We start from the raw sequence: 16,125 nt of genomic DNA on the forward strand, positions 1-16,125 counted from the left end.
TATTTCTCTCTACTCTATTAGAGAATTTGAATTTTTTTTCAGAAGTGTCATGTCACTGAAATTTGAGATTTTACATCAGCAAACAAATGGCTTCTATACGAGCCGGAAAAAATAATCTGGAAAATCATCAAGATACAGGATGAAGAGAAGAGGGCCAAGAACATTGCCTTGGGATCATGGGCACCTAAACCGAGGGGCTTTGGATTCTACTCTGAAATGGGCACGTCAACAATATGGAACTATCACTCAGCCGAGTCTTGGCAGCGCCCGGCATGTCAGTGCCTTTTCTCGATTTCAGCATTTCTCGTTTCGAACATGGAGTGAATTTAGAAAAGCACATGGTATATTATGACACTGTGAGAGAATGGAGAAAGAAGCGTGGGAATACTCGGTGCTCAAAGTGAGGGAGGATGCGGGGAGATGGTATCCTCCCAGCTAGTAAACTTTTTGCAAGCTGTCTCATTGCTATCATGTTAAAACATAGGAGCATCCCTGCAGCTAGACCGAAGCCTTGCCAAAATATACTCCCAGCTAGCAATTTCCACTTCATGGGCTAGGAATACTCTAGTTCTCATGTTCTGAGTGAGTGTGAGTCAGTCTATTTCTTGATGGACTGACTCACACTCACTCAGAACATGAGAACTAGAGTATTCCTAGCCCCTGAAGTGGAAATTGCTAGCTGGGATAGGCTACACGCTGTAAGGTGTAACATTGTCGATTCTCCTCACTTTATGAACTTCGGAGGTTCCAACATTTGGAATATTTTGGCTGTCACTTGCATTCGAAAGATACAAAATAAAGTAGTGCGAAAAAGAACTGATCCCAGTGATTTGTGGTTAAGTGGATGTCGTTGAGCTCACCATTGAGAAAGGAGAGCGGAGAAAAGGAAAACTGGAAAATTCTTTAACTCAAGAAGAATTACAAAAATGTAATCAGTAACTTTGTTTACAGAACTCTTATATAACATTTATTTATTCATCTTACATACTAGGTGTTTATCCTTTCACCTCTTTCACATGGTTTGTGCGTTTACCCAGCCGGGTGTTGCCTTTACACGACAAACAACATTATTTTGATCGTTTTAAGGGTGGGGGATATCTGTTGGTTTAATAAAAGAACATTTAAAGTTTATTCTGAGAAGTTTATTGTGCTTCTCACTCGGATTAACTCAAGTGCTACAAAAAAAAATATTCAAGAACCAAAACAGTTGAACATCGATAGTGCAGCTTTGCACAGACTACAACCTATGTAGTATATTAACTCTTGATCTCTCGTTTATACACTTTACATGTTTATTGACAAAAACACTCTACATATAACCCTGCTTTTTTTCAATGAATAATAAAGTGTATATCATAATAATTACTCATTCATCATATTCATTAAGTTACAATTCCTTCTTAACTTTATACCTGTTTGTGGTTTTGTTAATGTATCTGCAATCATGTCGTCTGAAGCACAGTACCTAAATGTTACTTCACCTTTATAATACAGATCACGTACAAAATCATATTTTACATCAATATGTTTAGTTCCCAAACTAACCCTTTCATTTTTAATTAGTTTGATACAACTTTGATTATCTTCATTTATGATAATTGGATAATCACATTTTTTATCCATAACATTTAACACATATTTTATCCATTTTGCTTCCTTACATGCTTCTGCAATTGCCACATACTCAGCTTCAGTGGAAGATAATGAAACATAAGATTGTTTTCTACAAGCCCAGCTTATCATACCTCCCTTATACATAAATACATAACCACTGTTTGATTTTCTAGTTGATACATCCCCAGCCCAATCAGCATCTGCGTAACCTAACAAATAATCATTTTCAAATTCAAATTTGTTTCCTAATTTTAACTTATATGATTGAGTTCCCTTTAAATAATGAAAAATTATTTTTACTTCAATCCAATCAGCTTTAGTAGGACAACTGACCTTCTGACTCAAAATTGACACACTTGCTGATATGTCTGGTCTAGTATTTATACTTATGTACAATAATGCTCCAATAGCTTGTCTGTATTGCTCATTACTTGGTAATGGTTCAGAAGTTTCTGCATATTTAATGTATTCAGGATCCATTGGAATTTTTGATGATTTTGCATCTTCCAATCCAAATTGTTTGATTAACTTCCCTATATAATTACTTTGATGAAGACCAAAAATTCCATCCTTACTTCTCTCAACTTGAATTCCCAGATAACAACTAATATCACCAAGACAATTAATCTGAAATTTCTTTGACATTAACATTGATACATCATTAATCAAATCAACATTTGTACATGCAACCACAAGATCATCTACATACATTAGAATATAGATCATATTCCCATCAACTAATTTTGTATAAAGACATGGATCTGCCTCACCTCTTTTGAAATCATTGTTAACCAAAAATTCATCAATTTTATTATACCATGATCTTGTGGCTTGTTTTAGCCCATATATGCTTTTCTTCAATCTGCATACATATTCTTCTTTCCCAGGTTGATAATATCCCTCAGGTTGTTTCATGTATATTTCTTCATCTAAATCACCATACAAAAATGCTGTCTTTACATCAAAATGCTTGACTGCAATATTCATTTGTCCTGCAACTGTTAAAAGAACTCTGAATGTTGCTTGTTTTCCAACTGGTGCAAACACTTGATCATAATCATCACCATAGATTTGTGAATATCCTTGAGCAACTAGTCTGGCTTTGTAACAAGTAACTTTTCCTTGTGCATCTTCTTTAATGGTATACACCCATTTACTACCAATTACATTTCTTCCATTTACTGGTTGAACTAGTTCCCAAGTTTTATTTTCTTTTAATGAGTTCATTTCTTCATTCATTGCCATCTCCCATTTATCATTATCAGGTCCTGTAACTGCCTCTGCAAAAGATGTTGGTAACTTTCTTTCCACAATGACCTTTTATAGATATCTAGCTGGTAATTGTCCTTTTGTTGTAGGAGCAGATTTTCTGATAACAACTGGTGTCCTTTTATTTACTTTGATATCTGTATGTTCATCAGTTTCTGAATCATAAATTAGTTCTGAATCACTCTTCACTTCCTTTTTACCAAAATGTGAATGCATTTCTGGTTCCTCTTCAAGAATGTCCATGGATAATTCACAATCAGTATTATGATTAGAATCAGATTTTTGAATAGGTTTTCAAAGTTGAAATTACATGACTTGAGTTTTCAATAAATTTACAGTCTCTGCTTACGTAAGGGGCCTCCCCAATGGCGCAGTGGTAGCATCGTCGCCTTGTAATCAAGGGGTCCCTGTGGAGGCACAAGTGGTTCGGATCTCACTTTAAACTGTAGGTCTAGTCCCGATTAGCTTTACTGTGCATAAAGTGGACTTAAAACACCAATTCAATCCAATCTGCTTACTTAAATCTTATCTGATGTCATATCTAGTAACCTCTATTCTTTATATCCTTCATATCCAACTAAGACAAGTTTTGTTCCTTTAACGTCCATCTTGTGTCGATGACTTAGAATCATAGCATATCCAACACTCCCAAACACTTTCACATGACCCATGTATGTTTGCTATCCATACCATTTTTCATATGGAATAGTCTCCAATATCTTTGTGGGTAACCTGTTCTGTAAGTAATTTGCTGTATTTGTAGCTTCACCCCAGTACTTCTTATGTATGCCAGCATCAATTATCATGCAATGAGCCATTTCAACTAAACTTCTGTTTTTCCTTTCCACAACGCCGTTCTGTTGTGGGGTATATGGTACTGTAGTTTGATGTTCTATTCCTTCCCTTTTGAAAAAATCTTTCAATTGTAATGACATGTACTCTACTCCATTATCAGTCCTGATTACTTTAGGTTTTCTTTTACTTTTGTTTTTCACATACTGTACAAATTCCTGTAACTTATCTTCAACTTCACTCTTTTTCTTCATTAGGTATACCATAGTAAACCTACTAAAATCATCTATAAATGTAAGTATATATTTGTTCCCACTAGGAGTTTCAATGTCCATCGGACCACATACATCTGAATGCACTATATCTAATAATTCCTTTGATTTTTCAGTTTTCAATTTTGGAAATGATTTACGAGGAATTTTACCTTCAATACATTCCTCACAAATTTTAGTTACATTACATGCATTAATATCAACACCTTTAACTAAATTTCCTTTACCAAGATTTTTAACAATTGTTGCATCTCTGTGTCCTAATCTACGATGCCAAAGATGAATACATTTCCTATCACTTTCATTACTTACCTCGTGCAATTGATTTACAGATTCTACATTTGAAATAGTATTCAACTTATATAAATTATTTATCAGATCTGCTGATGCAACAGCTTTTCCATCTTTACTAATGATACATGTGTTATTGTGAAATTCAACATTTAAACCTTTTTCAGTAAGACATTTCACCGATAGTAAACTACCATGCAATTCAGGTACATACAACACAGATTTTACTAATATATTTTGTGATTTTAAACTACTTCCATCTGCAAGGTATATTTCATTTGTTATACTTGGATTAAATGTGGCAAAAAATTCCTTGTCACTGGTCATATGACATGTGGCTGCTGAATCAATGTACCATTTGTCTTTACCTGTACCTTTTTCACTTGCTTCAAAACACAGAAAATGAACATTATCACAATCAGAACCACTTTCATCATCTCTTTTTTCACTTTCTTCAATGTTACTCACCTGCTTTGCTTTATACACGTTTTTCCTTTTATGTGCCTTGTACTTAAAACAATCACATTTAAAGTGACCTGGCTTTTTACAAAAATAACAGACACTTTTCACATTATCGGATTTCACTTTAAGAGCACTCTCTGAATAAACATCACTGTCAGTTTTGGCTTCCTTTCTTCTCTTATATTCATGTATGAGCTTCCCTTTCACCATTTCTAAAGTTAGGTCTTCTTCCGGTCTCGTCTCCAGTGCAAAAATTAGCATCTCGTAACTGTCCGACAGGCTACACAACAACATTGCTACTTGCAAATATTCCGCTAAAGTTTCACCAAAAGCTGCAAGTTGATCCACAATATCCAACATTGCATTATTGTGCTGCTCCATGTCACCATTTTCACTAAGCTGTAAGCGGTACACTTTCTTCAATAAATACACTTTAGTTGTGAGACTTAATTTTTCATGATACCGTTGCAAAGAATCCCAATATCCTTTTGCTGTTTCCTGCTTTCTTACATGAACTAGTTGATCGTCTTCCAGCAAAAGTCCAATGGTGGCCCTAGCTTTTCCGTCTTTTTTCTTCCATTCCTATTCCGGTTCTTTTGGCTGCACACCCGTCACTACATCCAACAATTCTTCCTTTGGAAGTAGTAACTCCAATTTGTACTTCCACGTTTGATAGTTCCTGTTATTTAACTTCTGTATAGTCGATTTCACCGACTCCAATTTCACAGTCCGTATTCAAACATGAACAGCCACACTTCCTCGTTTTCCTTATTACAACTGCATTAGACGTGATCTCAGTGTTCTGGGTGTTCTGGGCCCATAACCTATGTTGGTTTAATAAAAGAACATCTACAGTTTATTCTGAGAAGTTTATTGTGCTTCTCACTCGGATTAACTCAAGTGCTACAAAAAAAAAAATATTCAAGAACCAAAACAGTTGAACATCGATAGTGCAGCCTTGCACAGACTACAACCTATGTAGTATATTAACTCTTGATCTCTCGTTTATACACTTTATATGTTTATTGACAAAAACACCCTACAATATCTAGAAACAATAAAAGGGGACTGTGGGCGCCAGGCTGAGTCTTTGCACCGGGTGGCAAGGAGCATAGTATTGTGTCTCAAATGGAATTAAAATGGCCTATTCTGAAATATTTTTTTTTCCTTTTTGTGGAAATACCAATCAGGTAACATTACTTTTCTGACTTGAACTATTTATCGAACTAGGAAGAAAAACCTGACAACGAAACATACATATAAATTTTATTTATTATGATTTTGAGCACATCTTTCATGCAACTGAGAATCTTATTGAAGAACAACATCAGATGTCATCTCCTAGAGGAAATGATCTGCAAAGCGATGTACAGGAGTGTGTCAAGTGTTTCTTTCCGGAGATGGCCCTAAATACTACTTTAGAATTCAGTATTTTGAAATGTTGGACTCAGAAACTAGTGACAGCAACCCAAATATCAAAAGAAATCGATGCCTATGCTTGGGATACATCAGAAGATAGAGCTTGATAAGAAACATAAGTTCCGTTTTGTTGTCTGTTTTGGAAATAGTGTTTGAGCAGAGAAATAAATTTATCGTATGGAATCTGTTAGATAATTGAAGTTCATAGAGTCAAAAGCTTTCGAAAAATCAAGATATATATTACATTCAGTTGGGAGTTTTCGGATATAGACGTGATAGCATCAGATAATAAAATGCTCAAGTTGGTTAAGCAGGTGCTCCATGGTAAGAGGCTGTGCTGTGTTGTATTTATGCTGGGAGAGGTAAATTCTAAAGGCGGTTCTTAATTATTTTTTCACAGGCGATAGAAAGTAGTGTTAAATGGGAAATGGGTCTACAAGAAGCAACAGCATATATAACAGCACCACATTATATTTTTAATGGATCCGGGAATATACCCTAATTGAAGCACCTGTTTAATAAAATGGACAATGGGATGGCGAGGGAAGAACCAGCATTCTTGAGGAAAATGATTCATAAGGACTATTTGCACGATTTTCTGGCATTGACGATAGAATACACTGAACTTCTTCATGAGACGTGGTGAGAAATGTTAGAGAGTGACAGCATTCTGGAGTGAGATTGGGAAGAGAATAAGCCGGTGGAGAGAGAGAATGGGGGGAAGAGGGGGGTGTATTTGAGGCCCTATCTTTGGAGAAAAAATAATCTACAAATAGAAGCTCTCTAAGACCCTCTGCATGTAGTGAGTCATGTTTTACATTGAAAGATTATGTTAGAATTTTGCCTCTGAGTTATTAAGAGATCAAAAACGTTTAGGATTTTTTTTTATTTCGTTAATGGTACCACCGATGTATTCTCTGTATTTTATTATCTTCAGTTGTTTAGAGCGGTAAATCGATAGAGTTGAGAGTTTTCATTAGGGATTTTTTTTAACGGATAATTCCATCCTCCTTTTGGTTCCTAAGGGCAAGTAAAAGTTCAGAGGCGAACCAAGCAGAGGAATCACACGTTTTAGTTTTCCTGAGTGGTACGTAGTCTTTAATCAATCTTAGCCATTCGTCATCGCAAGGAATGCAGCCTCCCTAGTTCCTAGCTAGTGCTAGGCTGAAAAGCAAACATCCTTTGCGATCTTCTTTTGTCCTTCCCTATTTTAACCAATCATGTAACAGCTTCATAAGTGTCGTCAAAGGTTCTGCCCCGTAGACACGTCTCTGTCGTCGACTCCGACTTGCTGTCACTTGCTGCAAGCAGTCTGTGTGCTGGGAGCATTGTGTGCACAGGGTAGCCTCAAGCAGGAAGGGAATCGAAACTGGAGCAAGGTTGAAAATTGTCATCTGTTATTATTAGTGTGGCGCTAACACCAAAATTGACGATTAAAGTGACAGTTAGTGAGTTTAAAACTTCATTGTCCACCGAAATCATCGAGATTACAGAAGTTGTAACTTTGAACACCAAATATAGCATCGAGAAACACTACCATCTAGAAACTTCGAATTTGCTCTGCAAGAAATAGGATGACTAGTTCAAGCGGCTCATCGGAGATTTACTACAAAGGGAGGGAGAGTGAGGTAGGTCATTGTTATTGCAGTTGTGTACAAGAAATCCAACGGCCTGGACCATACACCACCATAGTGGGATTATGGGGGTCAGAACCACTACTTTGGACTTAATTTTCATGAAAAAAAAATAATACCTAATGGCGTGTAAGGTGTAAAACTTGGCCAGAACTGAATCTGAAGCTGCATATTAACAAAGAAATTTATTGTATTTCTCGTATCGTATTTCATGAAAATTAAGTCCAAAGTGGGGGTTCTGACCCCCATAATCCCACTATGGTGGTGTATGGTCCAGGCCGTCGGATTTCTTGTACAGAACTGCCATATGAACTGAATCTGAAGCTGCATATTAACATTTTTTTTAAATGTTATTTTTAACAATAGCAGATTGTCAACATCGTACTTTAGTTGGCAGAGAAACGTTATTGTTACATTCGAGGTGGTATTTCTAAGAAGGATGAGGATATTCCCAGCAGGGGTCATAACCCCCTTTTTTGGAAATCTCCATTCCTAAAAACAGAGCGCCAAATGCCCATTCCCCTATTGTAAAAAACGTGAGTACATCAATGAGAATATCCCCGTCTGGTTGCAATTGTTTTTGATCTTGGATAATACACACATAGTGCTCTCTTTTTTTTCTGGGGGGATGTTTCAATGCTCCTCAACTTGGTTTGTTGTTGTTTTCATCATAAGGACTACTCAAAATATTGTGGTATGTTCATAAATGATCACCTGTAAAAAGGCGTCTGTACGGAGTACCATTGTGCACCACCAGAAAAAAATCACTATAAATATAGAGTAAGATGGGGCAAGACTGTGCAGTTTTTGTTCATTATGTTTTATTGAAGTTATGAATCTATAGTAACATACGGAAAAAGTTACACAAAATGCACTATCCTTTGCCAACATACAGTAAATTTCCGAAAGCCCAGCAGAAAACAAACAAAAGCATGACCATGCAAACGAGCAGTCTTTCCGCACCGTGGGGTAAGATGTCAATCACTTTCGGGTAAGAATGCTCATCATACTAACACTTTCTAAACAGAGTCACATTCATTTGAACGATCTATAAAAAGGAACACACATCACTGAAGAAAGTTACTCTTTCATATGAGAAGCATTTGTTGTGCCATCCTCACATGTGGCACCGTGAATCAAGTCCTCGACTGGGAGATCACGAACTCAAATCACAAATGAAGGTTCCTGTTTCATATGAGGTGCAGTTTTCGTGCCACCATTCATCACATGTGGCCCACTGAATCCAATCCTCAACTGGGAGTTCTCTGTACTTCTGATCACAAGCAGGGCAACTGTACTCTATCTTTTGACGATGCCAGCCAGCTTGATACATCTTCTTCAGCAAGGATGTTCGTTTTCATCATCATACCAATAGCAGATGGCAGTTCCCCCAAGGGGCAGGGGGTTAATCAAGTAGCTCTGCTTTAATTCTCTTTTGTGGAAAGATGAATGTAGGAATGAATGAAACTTCCTGAAGCACTCATATGGCATACAGCAGTGATGGTTTATCCACTAACAACTTTGTTAACAGATCCTTTCCCCTCCACACTTACCTTCGGAGGTTTCCAAGGAACTTTGCTGATACCAGATTCATCCATATTAAATATACAGCATGGTTGAAATTTATATCTATCCAATAATTACTGCAGATTTGTAAAATATCTGTTCACTTGGAATTTATTGTGCAGTCTTGCCCCACGCTGCAATCGGTAACAAAGCACGTGATGCTGTTGAGCCATTGCACAATGCAATGAAACCAAATACACAGGTGGACTCTGCATCAACACAGCTGCCTCTATGAATCAACATCATGATATTCTCTACATTTACAGTGAAGAAATTCTAAGAAAACTTAGTATCAAAATAAAAAGTAAACAGCTTAAAATTCTTCTCACTTTCCTCTCTCAGTACAGCGAACTACCGGCATGTCTTGACTAACATCCGCGGATAGCTTCCATCATGGCGAAGTGACGGTGGAGCAGTGGTGCTAATCATGTATGATTTTCACCTTAAAAAATGGTTCGCAGTCTTCCTCGACGTGCAGTCTTACCCTTCTCTACTCTATACTTATGCATTCAAAGTAAGACTTGTGCGAATAATAAGTAAAATAGTTCATATTATGTTAAAATATGTTAATCTTCATGTGTAATATTTCCGTTTTGGCAAGGATCTGGGTAAATATTTGTTATGCACTCTTAAGCAGTGGTGGCAGGGGGGGAGTTTCCCCTCAGTTTTGGAACCCAATCACCACCACTGCTCTTAAGGGTGGTATAATTTCTAGTGTGGCAGGGTTGGAAAGTAACGTAATGAAAGTTACGCTGTTACTGCTTGGCAATTGTGCTAGTACCAGTAATTGTGTCACCTAAATTACATGTCACCTAAATTACATGAGTAATTGTAACTTACCAGATTACTTTCCTTTTCTAGATTAAGAACTCGCATATTGATTTGCAACCAAAAGCTGTCTTTTGCTGGAATAAAGAAGTCAATTTTACATTTCTTGGAATTTCCATACTGCAGCCTCTTGATTTCATTTATGGTGAAGTACCTTTGGTATGTACCCACAATTATTCTTCCTGCTAATTATATTTTGTCTGGAAAACTGATCTGGAAATTCCTTCTTCTCACGTTGTAGGCAGGAAAGCATGAGAGCAATTAGGGGCAAAACTTCTCTGAAACCTTGTGGCAATGCTTTATTGTGTTTGTGAATTCTCAATAGTCAGCTGACCAGTTACTTGTTCAAAGTATTTATGCTGTATATGTGACAGTAATTTTACTAATGTAAGTACACCACAAAGATTCTTGGGAAAATAGTAGGTGCTCAATTTATGTTGCATAAAGCATGAATCATGAATTCTATATAACCAGTTTTAACAGAAATATTTGTAACCTCTTGACTTTCTTGGCCTATTCATTAGTGCAATGACCTGTGAAACAATGGTCTCTGCACTTCTTCTTTGTATCTGTACTGATATAGGCATAGAAGATATGCTGAAAACTGCATACAAATACACAGTCAAGTCAAATTATTGTAACTATCAGCTAATATCCAGAATATCCACTGTGTGCAGCACAGACAGCAGCTGGATGGATTTTGGTTCTTCAAATTGCACACTGGGCAAGTAACTTTCACAAAGCTTGGAGTAACTCAATAAGGAGCTGGTAGGTTGTCACAGCAATTCTGCTTGCAGTGCAGCCCACAGCTGTGAGAAGGTGTGTTGCAGAGGATCCATAGAGCAAACACAGCAATCCAGGTGGTCCCACGGATGCTCTATAGGTTTCAAGTCTGGGAAATTATGGGCCAGTGAAGTACTTAGAAGTCTTGGTTGTGTTCTTCAAACCACTGGCTGACATTTCTAGCACTGTGACATTGATTGATTGACTGATTTGTTGTTTTAAGTCCACTTTATGCACAAGGAGGCTAATCGGGACTGGACATACAGTTTAAAGTGGGATCTGAACCCCTGTACCATGTGGCTCAACCGGGCATTGAACCTGGGACCCCTTGATTACAAGGCGACAATGTTACCACTACGACATTGGGAAGGCTCCTAGCACTGTAACATGTTGCATTATCTTGCAGGAAGAACCCACCCACCCTTAGGAAGACAATCAGCATGTATGAGTGTGCATGATCTGCAAGGATGGATTCATAACCCAATCGGTTGACAGTGCCTTCCACATGGATGAGTAGTTCCAGAAAATGCCACGAAAACATTCCCCAGACCATAACTCTGCTGGCACCAGCTTGTGTTCTTCCAGCAATGGTTGGTTACAGGGTGTTTGTTCTCCACTGTTCCTCACATGACACATCAATGTCCATCCCTTCGACGAAACAGAAAATAGGGTTCATCAGAGAAGGAAAGCCTTCACCAATCAGTGGAGGTCTAATTCCTGTACCACCTTTTCCACCAATGCACTTTCTTTAACATACGTGCAGTGACCATCCATTAGCTTTGGAGCCCCTATATGCAGCAGGTTTCCCTGAACTGTTGTTTTAGACATATGTCTGTTAGCCTCTTGTTTCATTTTGATGCTGAGCTGCTCCATTCTAGTATATTGGTTGACCCTCACACACCTTCATAGCTGACATTCACTTCTCACATCAATGATACACAGTTTCCATGTTGAAAATCGCAATGGTTAGGGTTACCAGATCGCTATGAGGGAAATGTAGGATGTAAAGTCTCAAAATGTAGGACTTCAAGTCAAAATGTAGGACGCAAAACATTCGCATATAGATTTGCAGAATAAGTTAGAAAGTAATTTTAAATTGACACATTTTAGTTTTTTAAAAATATGATTTCTTTACGAATTCTTAAATGCAGAATTCCAAAACTTGTAATCAAAAGTGAACAGTACACTTCTTACTACATATTTTAACTGGTATTTCTCAGAGGAGCCAATTTTCTCTCAAAATTTCAGGTTTAGTTAAAATATATTTCTGAGAGACTGATGAACAGTCAAACTCTTTGAAAATATGTTGAACCAGTACGAAACGTTTTACAGACTTTATTCCATCAGTATAAACCACGAAATCTCACTCATGCACCGACCAGTGACATCATCCGAATATGGCCCCAAAATTTATTCATAAATTGCTTCCGTGTTTGTTATAGCAGGTCAAACTTTTATTTTTTCTTTGGGCAATGACTGAATCAAAATAAATTTCACTCTTAAGTTTGGAAGTGCAGTCCATAGACTTGTATTATAACATGCATGATTCTCTTTGTTCAATAGAAGCACGTATTTTATTAATTCATATTTTGTGATGCTCAAAATGTAGGACATTTATCATATTTTTCAAATTCTGCCCGAATGCCGGACACAAGGCTAAAATGTAGGACATGTTTGGGAAAAACTGGACATCTGGTAACCCTAGCAATGGTGTCATTTGTTCACACACTTTCACCACAGCAGCTCACGAACAGTTCACAAACTGCACTGTTTTAGAAATGCTGCCACCCTTGGCCTAAAAGCAACTCTTTGATTCCTTTTTGCAACTGTGATAAATCACCCATTTTACCCATGACAGCATCAAGTGATATGTGCGCAGACTGCCTATCACACACATACAAGCTTGAATACCAACCATGCCAGATCATGACATGTGAAGTACTTCATGGGCTACATGCTGCTGACGTCAAACGTAGGTGGTCATCAAAATGTGACTCGACTGTGTATATGCATGGTGCAAATGCATATGCAGATTTGTAAACATAAAGCTCGAACCTTTTTTTCTTCCTTTGGTCATTCCATGCCAAATCATCCAAATGAGTTGAACTTTTCAACCTGATTATTTCAGAGTTTCATGAAATTTTGTAGGATGGTAGAGCAGGGGCGGCGCCAGAAATTTTCGACCGGGTGGGCAGAAGCTACATATTGATAGATCAGGGTGGGCAGTATAAATGTAAGACCATACATAGTATATACTAGTATTTGTATGTAAGACGTATGTATCTCCTCTCTCTTACATTCCCGATTTTCCTCTTACTTCTTTTTCCTTTCCTTTTCTTGTTTTCCTCTTTATTATTTTCTAATCTATTCTCGCATCTTGTTCTATTTCCTTTCGCTTTGTCTCTGATGGACACAATTATTTCAAGGAAGTGTTTACCCATGCGCAGCCATACATTCTAATCACATTCCTTCAGTGAAATAAATGTGAATTAGGTTTAAGCTTGTGTTGCAAATACAAGGCACATACTTGAGTTTATGAATTCGGCGACAGTGATAGAAAGTGCGATGGTAGACAACAGTGAAGTTTCTCGTAATTTAAATGCATGTTCCTGAGCATAGTATTTTCATCATATGAGTTTTTGACTGAAAGAGTTTTCTTACTCCTTGAGGGTCACTTTTCTTATTATACAAGGTTTGTACACTGACAAATCTATCTGAATGCTTGTAGTAGCAGCGATTGGGAGCCAACATTTGAAGGACAAGGACAATATACGTTTTCTTGGTAGAAAAGGCTTAGCATAAAAAGGCCATAGTGCGGGGGCAAAAAGTGGCAAAATGTGGCGGGGGGAACTGCATCCTCCACTTCCCTTTCCTCCTAATCACCGCCACTGAATGTTTGGATTAAAATAAACGTTTTATTAGGAATGATTTAAAACACACACGAAAACCAATTTTTTGTTCCTTGTCCATGAAGTATTCCTAGGCTAATGAAAGGCTATTTTGACAAAATATCACTCATAAGTAATAAAAAAGTAAGATTGAAAAATCTGTTCAGAATTGAAGAGATTATTAGCTAAGTTGCTATTCGTTTTCTGAACTGTCATGTTACTAATGCGGGAGAAACAATACACGTGTGGTTACATGAACATATTTTTTGAGGTAACAAAATGATTTAGGACACAAGGAATTCATCGAAGTTGATCACCGTACCAGTAATAATTCATCTATTTTTCATAGATGTCTTGGGTTGTATGGCATGATCATTTCGAACACACTAGAATGTCAACCTCTATCCTATGCAGCATACCCTGGAAACTTTATTCTTTCAGGGCAACGAGTCCCTGGCGCCTGGAACCACTGTCAAAGTAATAATTCATGAGGGTTTATATTTTGAGTGTCAGCATGTGTTTGTTTTCGCTTATTCGTTACTTTCATCTAATCACCATTCAACCTTACCGTCGTTATTATCAAAATTAGAGCAGAAAAATGACTTAAAATAAAACAAATCAGTGGAGTTTCATTAGTTCATACCTCTTAGAAAGTTGAGGTGGTAGTTTCAATTGCACAGCGTTTTATTATTAGTGGATCAAGGCAGCTAATTACGTGAACAATGACATTGTTTTTCGAAAGTCTCAAATATTTGTCTCAGGCAATCACCCTCTTAAAATGGACGCATCTTCTTTGGTGATAAAATGACACACGTTTGGTGCGATTTCTTTCTGTATATTTATTCCCCAATGGCATAACGCTGTCAATTTAAAAATGAAGAGGTCCTGTGTTCGATTCCCCCCTCCTCTGGTGGAAGCACAATGCACACTGGTTCGGACTACACGTTAAACTGTAGGCCTAGTCCCGATTAGCCTATCTGAGCATAAAAGTGGGCTTAAAAACAAACTTAACAAAATCGTCTTCTGGATGCCTTGTGACATAACTTTTTTTTCTTTACTTCAGCTGCATCTACAGATTCTGTTGACATTTTCGGCTGATTCATGTGGCAAAATTTATGTGTGGAACGAAGATTTCTAAATAGGATAAGCCAGTCATTAGCAATTGAAAAATTCTGTAGCTTTTTCCATGCATAACTGGTTTATTAACATTTATTTACTTAGGTATTGTAGTGATTAATGTGATTCCTACTTATTAGTAGAATGAATATAAAGTTGATATTTCGCATACCATATTGATATTTGAAGATGACAGGTATATAAAAATTGTAATGAAATAAAAAAGGGACACTTCTGGAATTTCAATGCAGAGCTTATTAAAACTATATTATACTCTGATCACATCACCTCCAGCTTCGGCCGAGATCAATAAAGTATGGGGCCCAAACTCCACACCCCCTATACGCCTTCATGGCGTGGTGCAAAGCATAGGGCAGCACTTTACATTAATTTTTTATTATACTCTCTAGCATACTTAAACCTGAAGGTTTATGGCTGCTGCAACACAAGCCTTCCATCTGTCCCTATCCAGAGCTTCCTAAGCCTACTAGCTGCTTTTAGTCATGGAAGTATTCATTTGATCACAGTTTTTGTTACAATAGCTCTAGTAATTACTTTCACTTTCTAATGACAAAATTGACTTTTTATGGGTTGATAATATGTGAACATTTCAGCATAGATAATATTCACAAGTAAAATATACATGTTATGTACACCAGAATACACTCATTTATTGAATCATTCATATATCCCCAAGTATATGTACTTATTGAATTTGATTGGGTGGGCAATCGGGTGGGCACAGGAATATTTGGGTGGGTGCTTGCCCACCCGTGCCCACCCCTGTCGCCGTCCGTCCCTGTGGTAGAGGACATTAACTTACACATGTAAACTTTTAGCCCTCAGTGATACACAGGTTTGTCAAGATTATAAAAAATGTCAAATTTATGCTAACAAGGTTAAGTTAAGCAATTGATAAGTTTGGTTCTAATTATGGTATAACTTCAGCTAAGTGAATATATTTTTCATAAAAAAATATCTTTATATGAAAAATATTGAAATTTCCATTTGAAGGCCACATGATGTGACATTTGACGTTGAATATCTAAGAAAGTATATGTTCAATTATGTGGAGAATAAAGTATGCAATACAATTAAATGCAGCCTCTGTCTGGTGTAAGTTTCATTTTAAAATGGCTCTGGGAACAGGAATATAAAAGAATCTGACAGTAGTATATGCCTCATTCAAAG

The sequence above is a fragment of the Lepisma saccharinum genome, chromosome 2 (genome assembly GCF_977018435.1).
Source record: "Lepisma saccharinum chromosome 2, izLepSacc3.1, whole genome shotgun sequence".
In the NCBI taxonomy this organism is placed as follows: domain Eukaryota; kingdom Metazoa; phylum Arthropoda; class Insecta; order Zygentoma; family Lepismatidae; genus Lepisma; species Lepisma saccharinum.